This window comes from Papaver somniferum, unplaced genomic scaffold (assembly GCF_003573695.1).
Source record: "Papaver somniferum cultivar HN1 unplaced genomic scaffold, ASM357369v1 unplaced-scaffold_107, whole genome shotgun sequence".
NCBI lineage: Eukaryota > Viridiplantae > Streptophyta > Magnoliopsida > Ranunculales > Papaveraceae > Papaver > Papaver somniferum.
The window spans coordinates 9,123,212-9,138,990 of record NW_020619603.1 but is presented as its reverse complement, the minus strand read 5'-3'; the positions used below and the strand labels follow the sequence as shown (position 1 = coordinate 9,138,990).

Sequence of the window (15,779 nt, the reverse complement as noted above, 5' to 3'; positions counted from 1 at the left end):
TAAAGCGAAAGCTTACCAACACATATTTCGAGAAATAGATAGGCGAGTTAAACTCGGTTCGAAATAGAAAATGTGTATAATCAAAGTCTATATATCAAAACGACTTTTGTCTCAATAGTAGGAGATAGAGTAAATAGACTTTTGAGTGACAGATAAGTTCAAGTCTCTACATACCTTTTAGTCGATGAAGTTCCACCAGTTCCTTGAGTAGTACTTCGTCTTGCATGATGATTGCCACAGAGTCTTGAGCTCAACTACACTTTCTATCCTAGTCCGAGACCTTTAGCTATATAGGATAGAAATCAAGACTTATTGTTTTGATCACTAACTTTGACAAAAATGCTTGAGATAGCAACGCATGTGAGTTCGACCGAGCAATGCTCTAACATTTATAGGTAGGAAAAGTTTTAGCTTGAGGTATATTTGGGTACCCTCTCCTTTTCAATTGGTTCAGAGCAGGAAAACACGAAAAGATCTAACAATCTGTGTTTGGACCGATCCAACCTATACGAATGAACTCGAGTTCTCATGAATCGACTTGAATTAACGTACTACCAAGATTTGACGGAACAAACTATCTATGGTGGAAATATGCTATGAGATATTTTCTTCAATCACGAGACTTTAGTACTTGGCTATTAGTCGTCGATGGTTATATTCGTCCAAAGATAGAAAATTCAGAAACTGAGTTTAAACGCTTAGTAGATTTTTCAAACAAAGAAAAGGCGCTTGCAAAGCAGAATTCATATGGTTTGAATGTTATAATACATGTTGTAAGTCGTGATTTATAACATCATGTATCAACATGTCAAACTTCGAAAGAATATTGGGATAATCTTCAGATTGTATTCGAAGGAAACACTTCAGAGAAAAAAGCTAGACTTCAAACTCTTACATCCGATTGGGAAAACCTTCGAATGGATGACAACGACACTTTTGAAGAGTTTCATATTAAACTCTCTGAGATAATTAATGCCTCTTTCTCTCTTGGAAAGACTATCTCTAAAAAGATATAATGTGCAAAATTCTCATGTCGTTGCCACCAAGATACGATTCTAAGAAGCATGCAATCATAAAAGCAAATGATCTCTCAACTCTCTCAAGAAGCACACTCGTTGGAAAGTTAAAGATCTTTGATCATGAATCACAGCCTATTCAAAATAAAGGAATTGCTTTTAAAGCTGCAAAAATTCCGAAAGCTCTAATGGAGAGGGATAGACAGATGGATGATTCATATGAACAGATAGCGAAAAATTCTGATGATGAAATTGAACAATCATTATCATTGATTACCAGACAGTTTCGAGATCTCTCAAAGAAAAGAAATAAGAGATTCATAAAGGATACTCATCGATCTTCTCGTCCACATGATCGAGTTCCTGTTTAAAAAGGATCATGAAGAAGATGATGAGTATCATCCGCAATGCTTTAAGTGTAACGGGTTTGGTCATATTGCTAAAGACTGTCCCAATGTTAAGAAATACACTGGAAGCAAGGCTTTGGCTGTAACTCTAGATGAGACCTCTGATTCATACGATTCTGAAGAAGAGGAAACAACTAATATTCACTACACCAAATTCTCGGAATAGTAACAGGTTGGAGCCGTTACGAGGGCCGTTACGAAAAAATGTAACGGCCCTCGTAATAGGTGTAAGCCGTTACGAATTTGCCACGGGTAACGGCTACGTGCCGTTACGAATTTTATTTGTAACAGAACTGTCGTAACGTTGTGCAGCCGTTACTACGTGGCATATTGTAACAGTTTGGAGCCGTTATTACGTGGCAGGTTGTAACTGTTTGAAGCCGTTACGAACTTTTTTGTAACAACAAAAAATTACTGTCAGTCAACCTTGACCTGGTCAACATTGACCAATTTTGACTAGCTCAAGGCTGACCGGCAGTTCATATTCTGCCGGAAATAAGCCAGAATTCTAAATTCAATACCCTGCATATACACCTTTCATGCATTCATCATCCACATTCAATAATATGTTCTTCAATCAGTTCATTTCATATTCAATCCATTCATATCAGATTCATATAAAAAAGGACTGAAATTTTTCTAAGAACCAATTTTTTCTAAGTATCAAATTTCTAAGCGGGAACACATGAAAACTTACTAACTGCCTGCATAGAACTTACAAAATTTGACGATGCTAAGAGACCTAATGATTGCATGAACTGAATAGATCCCAGATGTACTACCCAAACGCTAGTCGCCAAGCTGGATCATCAAGCTCACTCAATGGCTTTGAAGGACCACTGACCTGTAAATGCACGACCTGCATCACATTTAAGGGAAATTATAAAAGATAGGCAAAATGCATTACAGTTAAAAAAAAAAAAAAGCTAAGTCAAAAACACCTTGTCAAAATTCTTGTTCACTTATCTCAAACCAATAGTAATTACAATGCAGGACTGATCAATGATCAAGGAATCTATGACAAAGGTCCATCATTGGATAATCTTAAGAAAATATTAATAGAAATGGCTGGCTAATTTTAGAAACTAGGAAAACCCATGATGTTATTCAACTAAACAAATTATAAAAACATAGGTTTGTACCTGCTGCATTGTATTTTCAGAAAGCCAGTTGTTCTCCATCAGTTTTTTGAAAATTGCTTGGCAAACTTCAATCTGTTGGGGACTAGAAGGGCGTCTAAACTCATCAAAACTTATGTCAAACCAGTTGTAAACATCTCTGTGAATTGCATGGTACCTACAAAGCAGCAAATGTAATGCATACGTAAGAGAAATATCTTAGGCATTTGTGGATTTTTCCATAATGGCCAACATGTAAAGTAGACCAAAATTCAAAGGGTAAGCTTCAAACAAATAATGAAATAATACTATTAAAAGTTTCAAAGAACAAACCTCTCCACAACTCTCCACTATTACAACTGCATCTTTACTTCAAACCCAGTCCCGATGCACTGCTCTTCTTTCATCATCACAACCACCTTCAACTGCATCTGCATCACCAGTTCCACTGCATCCATCGCAACCCCATAGTACAACAACAAACCATCAAAATTTCTTCATCTCCACTGAACCCACTGCTTCTTCAATCAAATCAACCATCAAATCCTTTTACCAATTTCATCTCCATTGCTGCACATCATCACTAAACTTCCCTGTGAATGGAACCACCACCTGCAACATCATGACACTTTACTTTACTAGCAGACACCACAAGTGAATGTTTCAATGCTTGTGTCCTGATCTCGTTTATGGAGTCTCCATGACCAACAAAACTCTGCAGATACATACACCATAGTCAAATCTAACTCAACAGTTCTTGAAGACTTACTTTTATTCCACTGCTCACGAGAGCCTTAAAAATAAATCAAACAAAGAATGAGTAAGAACTAAATTTACTGGAAAGAAAAATTAATAATTAATAACAGACAAACATTGTTGTTATTTTTGTTACATGAACAGTGGTCTCCCTGGCATGTCTGATGAGTTTCGCAAGCCCAGCCTACTCAAGCAAACAACAAATAAGCTTAATACCCAGAAAAAGATAAAACTCTATGATTCTCAGTCAATGACACTTTTGTTTCTTTCTTTCTAATTGACTATATTTTTAATCAAATTCTTCACTATCACCAATCAAATGAAAAAACCCAGAAAAAAAACAGACTGGCAATAGTTAATTTTGCTGATAAAACTATAAATAAAAAAAGAAAGTCAGTAATTAAAATTTAAAAATTCGAAGAGTTCAAACTATGAACATAAAATTTACATTGTTAAAAGCAGCACAAACGAATTTGCAACCAAGAAAGATATGACTAAGCAAAATAGAGAAATCTCCACGTGATTCAAGATGTTTCGATTGTTCATTAAGAACAAACCGAGTGATGGTCATCAAATCAGTCATAGGAGCTTCAGAAGCGTCAACACTACCACAAGCCTAGGGAAACTAGTTAGGATCATAGAGATTTAACAGCGTAAATACCAAATGGACATTCGACCATGTAAATACACGTTTCAGCAATATAAGAATGAGCATACTATGAATACATGAGACTCCTACCAAGCTTATTATCGTACAAGGTCACTAACAACAAGGATAACTTGAATAAACTTCATGGATAAAAACATCCCACATAATCAAATAGTAGCCAACCGTTATACCATTCAAGTATCAGTTTCATAAAAGTAAAGGGATTTACCTTACTTAACACAAAGATGACCAAATCCATGAAACTGGAACCCATTGAATATTTCACAATCACCCATTTGTCCACCATCAAATTCCTTCCGAGCAGCTAGTTCTTGTCTTATTACAGACACAGGAAACCACCGAAATCCAACTTTATACTGATTTCCAAATTCCATTACAGAAAACATCTCATGTTCCCTCTTCTTACTGATTTCTAAAACATCTCATGTTCCCTTGTAACTTCTTTACTTCAGTGACTTCACTTTGATACATCCATTCTCTGTAATACCTCCTCCTCTCGATTAACAACACAGAGAGACATTAGAAATTGAGGAAAGGGTACTAAAAAAAAATCAATTTATAAAGAGAGAAAAACAGTAACTACATATGAAGTGAAGTAGTGAGAAACACGAACCCTAGAAAAAAAAATCAATTTAAAAATCCAATCAGGAATTCGAAGTGAATTCAATGTTGTTTGGTTTTTGAAACCCTAAAATAAATTTTTGAAATATTTTTGAACATAATCCAATACCATCTGAAAAAAGATCGAATTAAGAATCAGAAGAGATGAAACTTACCCGAATTGTTGGAATTGGTTGATGAATCTCTTTTTTTTTTCGATGTTGTTCTTCACTGAAAAGAAAAGAGATGATGAAATACTGAAACCCTAAAATCTAACAGACAAAAGATAGAAACATATACCTTCTAAGATGAGATTCAAGATCAGTAAATCAAAGTTCCAAATCTGACGAACCCTAAAATGAAATCGAAAAAAAAAAGATATTAGATAAAACCCTAAAATCTGATTTAACAGAGATGAAAAACCTAAAATCGAAAAACTGATAATGATTTACACAGATAGAAATCTTAAACTCGATTAACGTTACATTGTTCTTCAAAGATCAGATGATTAACCTTACACAGTTGAGAGGGAAGAGAATAGAGGCAGGAGAAGGAAAAGAGAAAAAGAAAGAAAATGAAGAATGAGATGAAAATTCGAGAGAAGGGGAGAAATGGGTGATTGTGAATTCCAAACATGTGAATGGCACACACGGTGGAAACATTTTCTAGTTCAACGAGTATGGGGTGGAAAAAATATATCACGCATGTGAATGGCACGCCTAAAAACTCCAAGTGCTACGACCCTAGTGTGACCAAGCGTGTGACTGGCACGCCTATAAAAATTCGTAATGGCTTAGCGTGTAACGGCAATTTGTAACAGCAGTTCTGTAACGGCCACAAAGCCGTTACAAATTCCTTTTACGAATCCGGGAATTTGGTGTAGTGATTGCATTAGTCAATCGTATTCCTTCCTCCTCCATTAGTGATCTACCCATTTTAAAGATGGTCATGTCTTCCGATGTTATTAAATCATCTAATGGTAAAGGGAAAAATAAGACAAGATGCAAAAACTGTCTCAAAATCAGAATTGCCAAAACTTGCATAGGAAACACAAGTCAATCTCAAGATACTTCGCTAGTTCGAGGTAACAAGAAGAGAATTTCTCATACGATACTTGATCAAGGAAACTCTGGTTGTTCTAAATCCCATAATGAGAGAAAATCTCATACTAATACCACTTGATCGATATTAGAATTTTTTCCTCACCTTGTGTGCCGAATTGAGTGAGGAAGAAGGAAAATCAAGGAACTTATGTGTAGATTATGGGAATAAAATCTAGTATTTGAAGTATGAAAATATAATATTCGTATTTATAGGAATATTATATTTTTGGAAGTATGAAGATTATAAAAAGATCATTCTCCTTCTTTGGTCATTGCTTGTCTGAACCATGAGTCTGGATCCAACATCTTCTTATGGAAAGATGATAGATCAGAATAAGATTAAGTCTGGATCTTTAATGTAGTTTTTAAGTGGTAGTAAAGTTCGTTCAACTCGGATTGTGTAAAGGTTTGATTTAAGAACTAAGAATAAAAATGCTAAAAATATATTCACAAGGTTGTCTCGAATATCGAGAGGTACTGAGACATAGGATTTCACCACTAATCACATTCAATTGGTTCATATGATGACTCATAACAATTCTAGCTCTTTTGTTGACTCTTTTCTTTGCCAAAAGTAGATTTTATAAAGCATTATATGTAAATCACAAGCATGACGCATCAAAAGCTCCTAAAACCCAGCATGCGACATCAAACAAAATCACAACTAATCAAGAAAAATCATAAATCGATTAAAACAAATGCAAAAGTCATAAAGAATCAATTATAGTTACCAAGTGATTATGAAATAGGGCTTCCTCCATCATCCCAGTGTTGGGGTTTAGCTCCTCATGTCAAAAACACGCTCAAAATATTTAATCATTGCTCAAATAGTTGTTTTTATTGAAGAAGTGAATTTGTAACAGATATAATTGTTACAGAATCCACTGTTACGGAAGTTGCCCTTACAAATAAATTCTATCAGGAATAGTTGTTGCAAAACTGTTACAAAGGTATTGGATTTGAAAGATTAGGTAACGGTTTCTTTCTAAGTTGCGAAGTGTTTTACGACCTTGTTCTTCAGCAGCAGAAACGTCTTCTCTGTAACTCTTGATTTTCACCTCTGCAGCTTCACCAAGCCCTCAGCTCGGTCCCCCAAAGTCTCGACTCCCTTCTATGAACTCCCAGAAACTTATATATATCCAACAGAGCGATTTAATCTCCCTAAAACTTCTCGAAATCTCTTCTTTTCTTTTCTTGGCAGTTACGGCAATAATCTCTTCCCAAAATTGTTTCACACGTTTCTGAGCTTTCCAACTTATCTAAAACTCTTCCTTAGATATATATGTATCTTTTGGAAGAGTTTCTTGCCTTTATTCTTCCTAGAATTCCAAAAATAAGTCATACAGAGACCCGTGCAAAACCTGACTTCTATTTCTTTTTCCGGCTATTTTAGCCAATTTGGGTTCAAAATAAAAGACTTCACCAGGCCTGTTTAGTCCTAGGGAGTAAACCAAATCAATTTCAGCCATTGAATCACTCTGGAAATCGTTCGAATTCAATCCCCAATTCTGCCAGTTGCATGCATATTTTTCCCGCCAAAAACTATAAAACTTGATTCATCTCCTGCGGATTGTCTAGCCAATTCTGGGCAAAAATAAGACCATTACCAGCCCTGTTTAACCAAGAGGAACAAACCCATTTGATTTCAGCCATTGAATCTCCCTAGAACACCTTCAATTCTTCAACCCTAATTTTGTTCTTATTTTCCCTCCAAAATTCAAATTTCAAATGAAGAAGATGACCTCCCCTTATCCAGCAGGGGTTTCCCTTTAGCAGCTTCCAGAAATTGGATGCCCCTTAGTAATTAGGCTACCTTTTATCCAAAGTGAGAGTCCGTATAGTAATTTTCTCCCACGAGCGCAAAAACCACTTTTTTAGCCAATTTCGCCGCAAAAGCTTATTTCTCCAAAAATACCTACAGGGACATAAAAAGCCATAATAAATATAAAATCGAGCACTAATAATATATACAATTGAGATTATATAAGACAAAAATGTGCTTATCAATCTTCTCTTGATATTAAGAGTAAAATCAAAAAGGGAGATTGGCTTAGCAAGAAGGAAAGAGAGAATACACTGAGGAAAGACCAGTGTATTGAAGCATTGACACACTGTTGTGTTATATCAAAGACCGAATTACATGCTCTTGCAGAATCCTTCACAAAAATCTCTCACCTGCAAGAAGTTCTAGTCAAGCAACAAGGTTTTCTACTTGAAGAAATTCACAAGCTGAAGACTGAAAGTAGTAATCCGTCTTCATTTAGCACTGATATGAAGGACTAAGTTGCAAAAGGAAATAGACATCAATTTTTGATTTCTTTCAATGATTGTATTAGGTCTATTATGAATAAAACTATTATTATGAATAAAATTATTTGATTTATAATTTTCTTATGATAGTTTTTGATTTACATAGCCTGTGCTTGAATGCTTTATTATTGCTATGTATTTTTATGGGATGTTTGATTTCGGTTTTATTACCTTGATGTTCGATCTCATAATGTCGTGAACCCTTATAGTTTGGGTGACTTTTTGATTTAGTCGGATTAAGTTCTAGCCCATGTTAGTAGGCTTTATCAAAGGATCATAAAGGATTCTGATAGAAACAATATGTGAAAAGTCACAATATGTTGAATCGGTTTTGGTTTATCATAAAAGCATATGTGTTTCAAGGGTTTTCAACTTTTGCTTGAAATAGTTAAAAACCGGTTTTCAACCTTTCTCTGGTAAAGGTTGGTTGTTGTTATTCTTTTGTTTTGCATAAGGATGACAACATAATGATATTTCGATATCAATTCTCCCTGGAAGAAGATGCAAACATATTAGAGAAAAGGATGCGAAATTTGAGGTAACAATATTATTAGTTAATTGTTTTTCTATTTAAGAAAAGCCTGATTTTATTTCATATGTTTATTTCTTTTGATTAACAAAATTTCATTACAATTGATGTTTTTATGTGTGTATGGATGTGTGTGTGATTCAATTATTTTTGGTTAAGAAAAACTATTGGTATATTGCTTTATTGTGTGGTATCAATCGTTTAGGCTTACAAAATTTCGGTGCAATTGCGGTGCTTTAATGTCTATGTTGTTTCAATTGCTTCCGGTTGAGGTGAATAATTATCCAAGTTGATTTATTTTGGTTTGTATGAATTGTTTATCCTGGCGAGATTGGGGTAAAATCAAACTATTGGGGTATACCCAATTTTAAAGGGACTCTTTTTGAGGGTTTTAGGGGAGTCCTAATGGGTAAGTTACAAAACTACCCTTACCCTTTAAAAACCTATTACCCTAAATCAGTTTTTGTCTTTTCATTTCATCTTCTTCTTCTCTTCTTCTTCTCCTCCACAACCCTACCAGCTCCATCACCCCCACCACCACCAAAACTCGTCGATCAATTCGTTAAAATCGTCGATTCGAAAACTCCGATTAATCTTCATCAATGGATCCACCACGGCGGAGGGAAACTAGTATGAAAGAAGCTAATCGAAAACCCAATGAGTATAACCCTGGAATTGCAAGTTTGGTTGCTAAGAAAGTGAAGAAAAAAACGGTTGAAGAAGGAGAAATTGAACCCGCTCAAAACGAAGAAATGGTGCGATTAAGAAAGTAAGGGCCTACTTAAACTCACTCTAGTACTTCGATTTGATGTTTGCATGTTAAATTAGGGCAGAAAAATCGAAAATGTGAATTGGCAGTTGCGACGCCGGCAAGGTACTATGTTATCGACCTTGCCGGCTTTTCATAGTTAGGGTTTGGCCGGCAAGCTCTTAGGTTGAAGAACTTGCCGGCTGCTTAGTATACGTAACTGCTACTAGCAGGACTGGCAGGTTATTCACATGTAGACCTTGCCGGCGACAGTTTTTAATGAAGCCAGCATGTTATTAGTTTTTACCCTGCCGACCCCTTGTTTTGAATATTTGGTTTCTGATGCCTATAATTATAAAACCGGAAAGGTATTTATATAAGACCATGTCGGTTGTTAGTTGGCCGGCAGTGTATGGGTAATGGACCTTGCCGACCTGTAATGTGAAAATTCATGTTTTACTGTTTTCATATTTGTCATCAACCGGCAGGCTATTTTGATGATACCCGGCCATTGTTCCGCCGGATTGGTTAAACCAGTAGACCCTGCCGACCTGTAATTTTTTTTCTTAATTGTTCTTTTTTAGGTTAGAAAAGGAAAATAAGAAAGATCTGAAAGCTCTTAGTCCTCCTTCTAGACCTCCTCGTGTTGGTGAAAAACTCTTGACTTCATAGAGGGGCATACGTTGTGCCGGGAACGCTCAAGATCCGTGTACCGAATGATTCTGAACCACCGTCGGAACCCAGTGATTCAGAAGAGACTCCAGATGAAGACCAATCAATTTCATCTGGTAGAAGAGGTGATGATGATGATGTTGATGAAAGCACTCCGGCTGATGGAGGAGGTAACAATGATGATGATGATGGTGATGAAGAAATGCCTAATGTTGGAGGAGGTAATGATGATGATGATGTTAATGGAGATAAAGATAAGGATGTGGAGGATGAAATTGTTGAAGAGGCAGAAGAAGAATAAGAAGAAGAAGAAGAAGAAGAAGAAGAAGAAGAAGAATAAGAATAAGAATAAGGAGATGGAGAACAAACTCTAGCTATTGTTCAACCCACCTAAGCTTCAGCTTCAACCGAAACCGGAACGAGGAAGAGGGTGATCACTAAACCAGCTGATTCTCACATTCCTCCCTGTCACTTGATGGTTACATTGAAACCAGGTGATCCTCCAAGGGGGACCCCAAGAGATGGTGGAGAAGTTCTTTTTGGATACAAAGACTCTTGGGCATGTACGATCCATAATACTAACGTAAGTAATCTCAATCCGTCTTTGTTCTTTATTCAAGTGTGTAACTATCTTAAATTTGCATCAAATGTTTGTATTTCTTTCCATTTTTTTTTTTTGGTATTTAGGATCACAGGCATGTCGTCTGTATCATGAGGCTCCAAGCTTCGTCAGTGACTAATACTTGGGATCTAGACAAGGAATGTGAGGAGGTGAAAGTGATTGTCAAGAACTCCGGGTTGTGGCCTGCGATGGAGAGTTCGAATATTGATCATGATAAAGTTACCGTATATGCATTCTTTGAGAGGTTCTACGGAGAGATTGATACAATGTTATTCCCATTCGGTGAGATGGCGATAACTCCCGATGATGCTCAACAAATTCTAGGGATCCAGGTTGATGGAAAAGCTGTCACTGAGGGATTCGATAATAAGTTTCTTTTCAAGGATATTTACAAATTGAGCCAGAAATTGTTCGGTTGGAATCAGGTTGAGACGGAGTCTGTTCTTGAGATGAAGGATGGTCGTCTAAGCAAGAAGTTTAATCTGAAGAAGTTGAGGGACAAATTATGGGAGACAAAGAAAATCTTTGATAAGGAAGGAAGGGTGAACCCGGTGCGAATCAATGCTACCGCATCAGCTTATTTTCTATACGTCCTGGGCAAATGTATCTTCCCCGACAGTTCCGGAAGCTTGATCGAGGCCAGTTACTTGCAACTATTGGATCCCTTAGATAAGATGCGTGAGTATTCTTGGGGTATTGCGGTGGTCTCCTTCTTGAACAATGAGTTGGGAAAATGTTCTAGGGCACTCACTAAGCAAGTTAACAGAAACACATGTCTCTTCCAGGTAACTTTATTGTCGAAATCATTTATATTTGCAAAATTCTCGTAAGATAAGATTCTTACTAAACTTTTTTTTTTTGCATAGGTTTGGATATATGAGCACTTCCCTTCTTTGTTCAAAACCAACTCCTACGTCAAAGTGGATGAGAGTGTTGCGGTTAATAATCCAAGAGCGCAAAGGTACAATTTTAAGGGTACTCAGGATAAGGAAATGCCGCAACAACTTATCAAACTCCGTAAATCCATCGACAAATTAAATGCGAAGAAGGTGATATTTGATCCGTATCGAGATGCTAGAAATCAAGGTTTAATCCAAAGGAGAGATGAAGTTGTTGCATTATACTATGGACCCTTGATGACTACGTTTGATGGATATTCAATGTACGATCCACATCGGGTAATGCGACAATTGGGTTACGTCCAAGAAGAACCTCATTTCGATAAAGAAAAGCCGTTCTTTGCTGTGAAAATGGTTGAATGCACCACGTCCCAAAAAAAGTATTAACGTCGTTTACGATCCAACGCCGACTCAAGAACATTGGGATGACAGACGTGGCCGTAAAATCGATGTGAGTCTTTTGGACGAGGTGACCACCCGTCATGAATCTACTGAGAAATATATGGCGTGGTACTTGGGTTGGACTCGTCCTATTGTGATTAGGAAAAAATGACTGCCGAAGAACTGGCTCGTAAGAAGAAGATGGAATCGAAAGACCCAGCAACAATGCTTAAGTTATTTGTAAGTATTTTAAAGTTTCTCTTACTATTTTAAGATTGATTTCATTACCGAATCATTCTATTAATTGTTTGTTGTTTAACTAAAAATAGAAGGACCAGTTGAAGACCTTTGTGAGGGTGTTGTGTCGCGCGAAAGACAGAGGAGATCCTTTGTCGATTGAAGAGGAAACCAAGCACATTGACTATGCTTGGAATGTTGACAATGAAGATGCCCATATATTGTTCAAGAAACTTGAGGCTGAAGTAAAGGTGGAAGAAAAAGCTAGGAGGGAGGCACAAGCCAAGATGAAGGCTGATAAAAAGAGGATTTGTAGTGCTCGTGGTGGTGAAGGTAACAGCAGTGGTCGTGGTGGTGAAGGTAGTGTTCCAAAACGGGACCGTGTTCGTGGTCGTGGTCGTGGTGAATGAATGATTTCCTAGTTTATTTCTTTATGTTGTGGTGGAAAAATGTTTAAGTTAATGGTGTGGACAAATGTTTTTTAAGGTTTATGGGACATGTTTTCGTATTTTGGACAAAAAGTGTTGGATTTCTAGTTATTGAATGAATGTTTTGTTTATCTATGTAAAGTTTAAATGCATATGCCGGCATGCTTATTTTAAGTTACATTGCCGACTGTCCCAGGGCCGGCAAGGTTGTGAATTGTCAGACTGCCGGCCCTAACAACGGAAATTGTATAGTTACCAGGGTCGGCAAGGTAATACGATTCAAACCTAGCCGGCTGTTAACCCGCCGGCAAGGTAATATGTTATCGACCATGCCGGATACTTGTGGCAAAAAAAACCTTCTCCTGATGCCTAAAATCATATAAGGTCACCATGGTAACAAAATTCTTACATTGTCGGTTGTTTATTAGCCGGCAGGGTAGTATGTTATCGACCCTGCCGGCTATGTGTGGCAGAAAAACCTTTCTCCTGATGCCTAAAATCTTATCAAGTCGGCATGGTAACAAAATTCATACCTATCCGGTTGTTTATTGGGTCGGCATGTTGGAGAAAACAAACCTCGCCGGCGGATTCAAAATTCAAATTTTTTGCAAGTACAATTACTTGTACTTGGGCACTATAACGGCCAAATTTGGCCACCATCCTATAAATACACTACTTTTCATTACAAAACAACCTACAAATAGTTCCATATACTATCCAAAGCTCATATCATCATGCAATCAATCTAACTCACCCAATAGCTAAACAACAATGACTTCATTTGATTCAAATGAAGATTTGGTAATCACAAAAGCATGGTATGCGGAAAAACAACTTAGACGTTAATCCTCCGAAAGGGTGGATTCCACAACCTTTTGGGCTAGGGTACACAACAAATTTATCCAATACTTTGGGAATCCAAATGCAACAAGTGTTCAACAAGTGCATGAGAGGCACATAGTCATTGAAAATGTGATACTTGCATTTTTAGCTCTCCAACCTCGGATTTTTAACACTCGCCCCTTCACCTTGTCCATTGCACAATTTGTATTTTTGTGTTTTGTTTTAAGTGATCCATGTTGTTTTATCTTCCAATGAAACACCACTAACAAATGTAAGTTTGTTTTTGTAGCACGAAGTTGTGAAAGCACGGTACTTGGAGGTAAAGGGGGAAGCATTCGCATTCGATGCAAGCTATCACTTCTTGGCCGAAAGAATCCCGGAGGATAACTCGGACTACTTGGATGAGGTATCGTCTTCGTCGGAGGAAGATTGATGGTTTTAAAAGTTTTAGTGTAGGTTTTGTGGGTATACCTCTATGTAAGCCCTCACGAGACTATAACTCGTCCACTAGGGTCGCCTAGGGGTTCAAAGGCTAGATGCACATGCTAAGTGCATTCGTTTTTCCATCGACAAGGATTAGATTTTATGTTTCAATCAATATAGTAACCAAAATCGCATGAATAAAGTAAATTACATCTTCCATATTTTGTTTTCTGTTTGGTATAATCGAATGCCTTGACAAGAAATGTTAGTTAACTAAGCTAGTACTTGTCTTGTTTAAAAGTTAACGGTCTAAGTTATATGGATAATTAGAACCTGATGAGAAAAATAGAGTTATCTTTATTTTGGTCTTATCGAATAAAACGATTGTATTTGTATAATCAGTTTAGCAAAGGGACTAAGGTGCTTAGTTGATTTTTGGTTTGCTAAACTATTAGGGAAAATTGCTTTCGGAAATTGTTTCCTTGGTAACATATCAAAACCATATTACTTTGTAATTTCGGTTTTGATATTGGTTATCAAAAATGGTGTGTGGAACCCTCGTGCTTAACTCTATAGTTGCAAGTCTATTTTGAGATTTGTAAGATTCTTTTCGGTTTGTCCTTTATTTTTTTTCGTTTCTTTATCATTTTATGACAAAAATGGGGAGAAATATATGGAGTAAACAAGTGATATTGGCATTGATTTTATATTGATTGGTATCACTAAGGGAAAGGACAATTGTGCTTAAACGTTTACTTAAAGAAAGAGTGAAAGCATAGACTAAGGGGGAGTAACATATCATTACAAAGGAATAACAAAGACGTGCGGATTGATAAAATATACCTACCTTACCTCTAGGGGGATTAATATTCTTTGTTATTATGATGTCAACAACGACATTTAAGGATTGAATGTATACAGGTTATTGTGATGTTGAATTCGGGAATCAAGCGTATGTGTAATGAATTCTTGTAATTTGTTTATCCATATGATGTAAGAGTTTTGTCACTAAAATTGATAAAGGGGGAGATTGTTAGAGCACAGCTCGGTTGAACCCACCAAGCCTTGGTATGTCAAGTTTGGTTGTCATATTTTAGTGAATCAAAACTCATTTAGAGAGTCGCTTGATTATGTACTAGAGTCAACTACGTATAGGTTATCTTGAAAGTGTTAAGATATGAGACATTACAAGTATTGCGAAGACTTGAAGAAGTAAGAAGCTACACCGACAACATCATCCTTCCACTTGAGGTTAGTGATATTTGACTTGAACTGTTTCATTCCCTAACACATCTTTCAAGTCGTGCATATTGAAAACAAAACTGCGAATCATGAATACTCTAGATATACATAGTATTAAGGAATACAATACGAGGTTTATTGCTTAACCATTAAACTTTGTAGATAACACATCGACATAATCGTCTAATGCTATTGTGATTATGTATGGGTATGAGGTGAGGATTTCATCCTAGGAAACAATGTTTTACATGTGTTTTAAGGAAGTAAATTCATGAACTTGTTTTGTGAATCGAAAAGGAAATCGCCAGGCTTTATTGGCATTGTTATTCATTGCATATCTTGTGAACAACCAATATGTGTGATTAGTATAACCGCTCATGATTTGTTTGTGTTTTTGGTAAAACTATTTACAAAGGCCTGACTTTTGTATTGGTATGACTTTTATTAGTGAAATCGATCTTAAGTAATCACCTGAGATGGTATGATCGAGCTTGTGATTTTGTAAGACCGACTCTGGGTAAAGGGGAACCGATCCTAGTAAGAGGTGAAACACATTACGAAGGGGAATCAATCCTTGTACGAGGTGCATCATGTTTTAGCAGAAAGGGGAACGGATCCTATATATGTGGGGAACCGATCCTAGTACCTAGTCAACCGAATTTTGGAAACCTAGTATGACTATACAAAGTACTCAAATGGAGGTAGAACCGAAACTTGTTTTGGTAAAACCGTTAAAACCATGATTGGTTATTGAGTGTTCTTGATGAATCATATA

At 36.6% G+C, this 15,779-nt stretch overlaps 1 long non-coding RNA gene across 4 annotated transcripts; it reads right to left on the bottom strand.

Annotated features, from left to right (window-relative positions):
* Nucleotides 1-1,950: 1,950 nt before the first annotated feature.
* On the bottom strand, nucleotides 1,951-4,921 carry LOC113328430. Of its 4 annotated transcripts, none has more exons than XR_003349399.1 (6): nucleotides 4,868-4,921; nucleotides 4,176-4,798; nucleotides 3,414-3,481; nucleotides 2,875-3,256; nucleotides 2,566-2,719; nucleotides 1,951-2,282 (listed from the first exon to the last, which is right to left on the bottom strand). It is a non-coding gene; the product is annotated as an uncharacterized LOC113328430 (long non-coding RNA). The 4 variants fall into 4 exon arrangements; XR_003349400.1 differs by having other exon boundaries at nucleotides 3,434-3,481; XR_003349401.1 differs by lacking the exon at nucleotides 3,414-3,481 and having other exon boundaries at nucleotides 4,176-4,445; nucleotides 4,744-4,798; nucleotides 4,868-4,880.
* Between the last annotated feature and the right edge of the window lie 10,858 nt (nucleotides 4,922-15,779).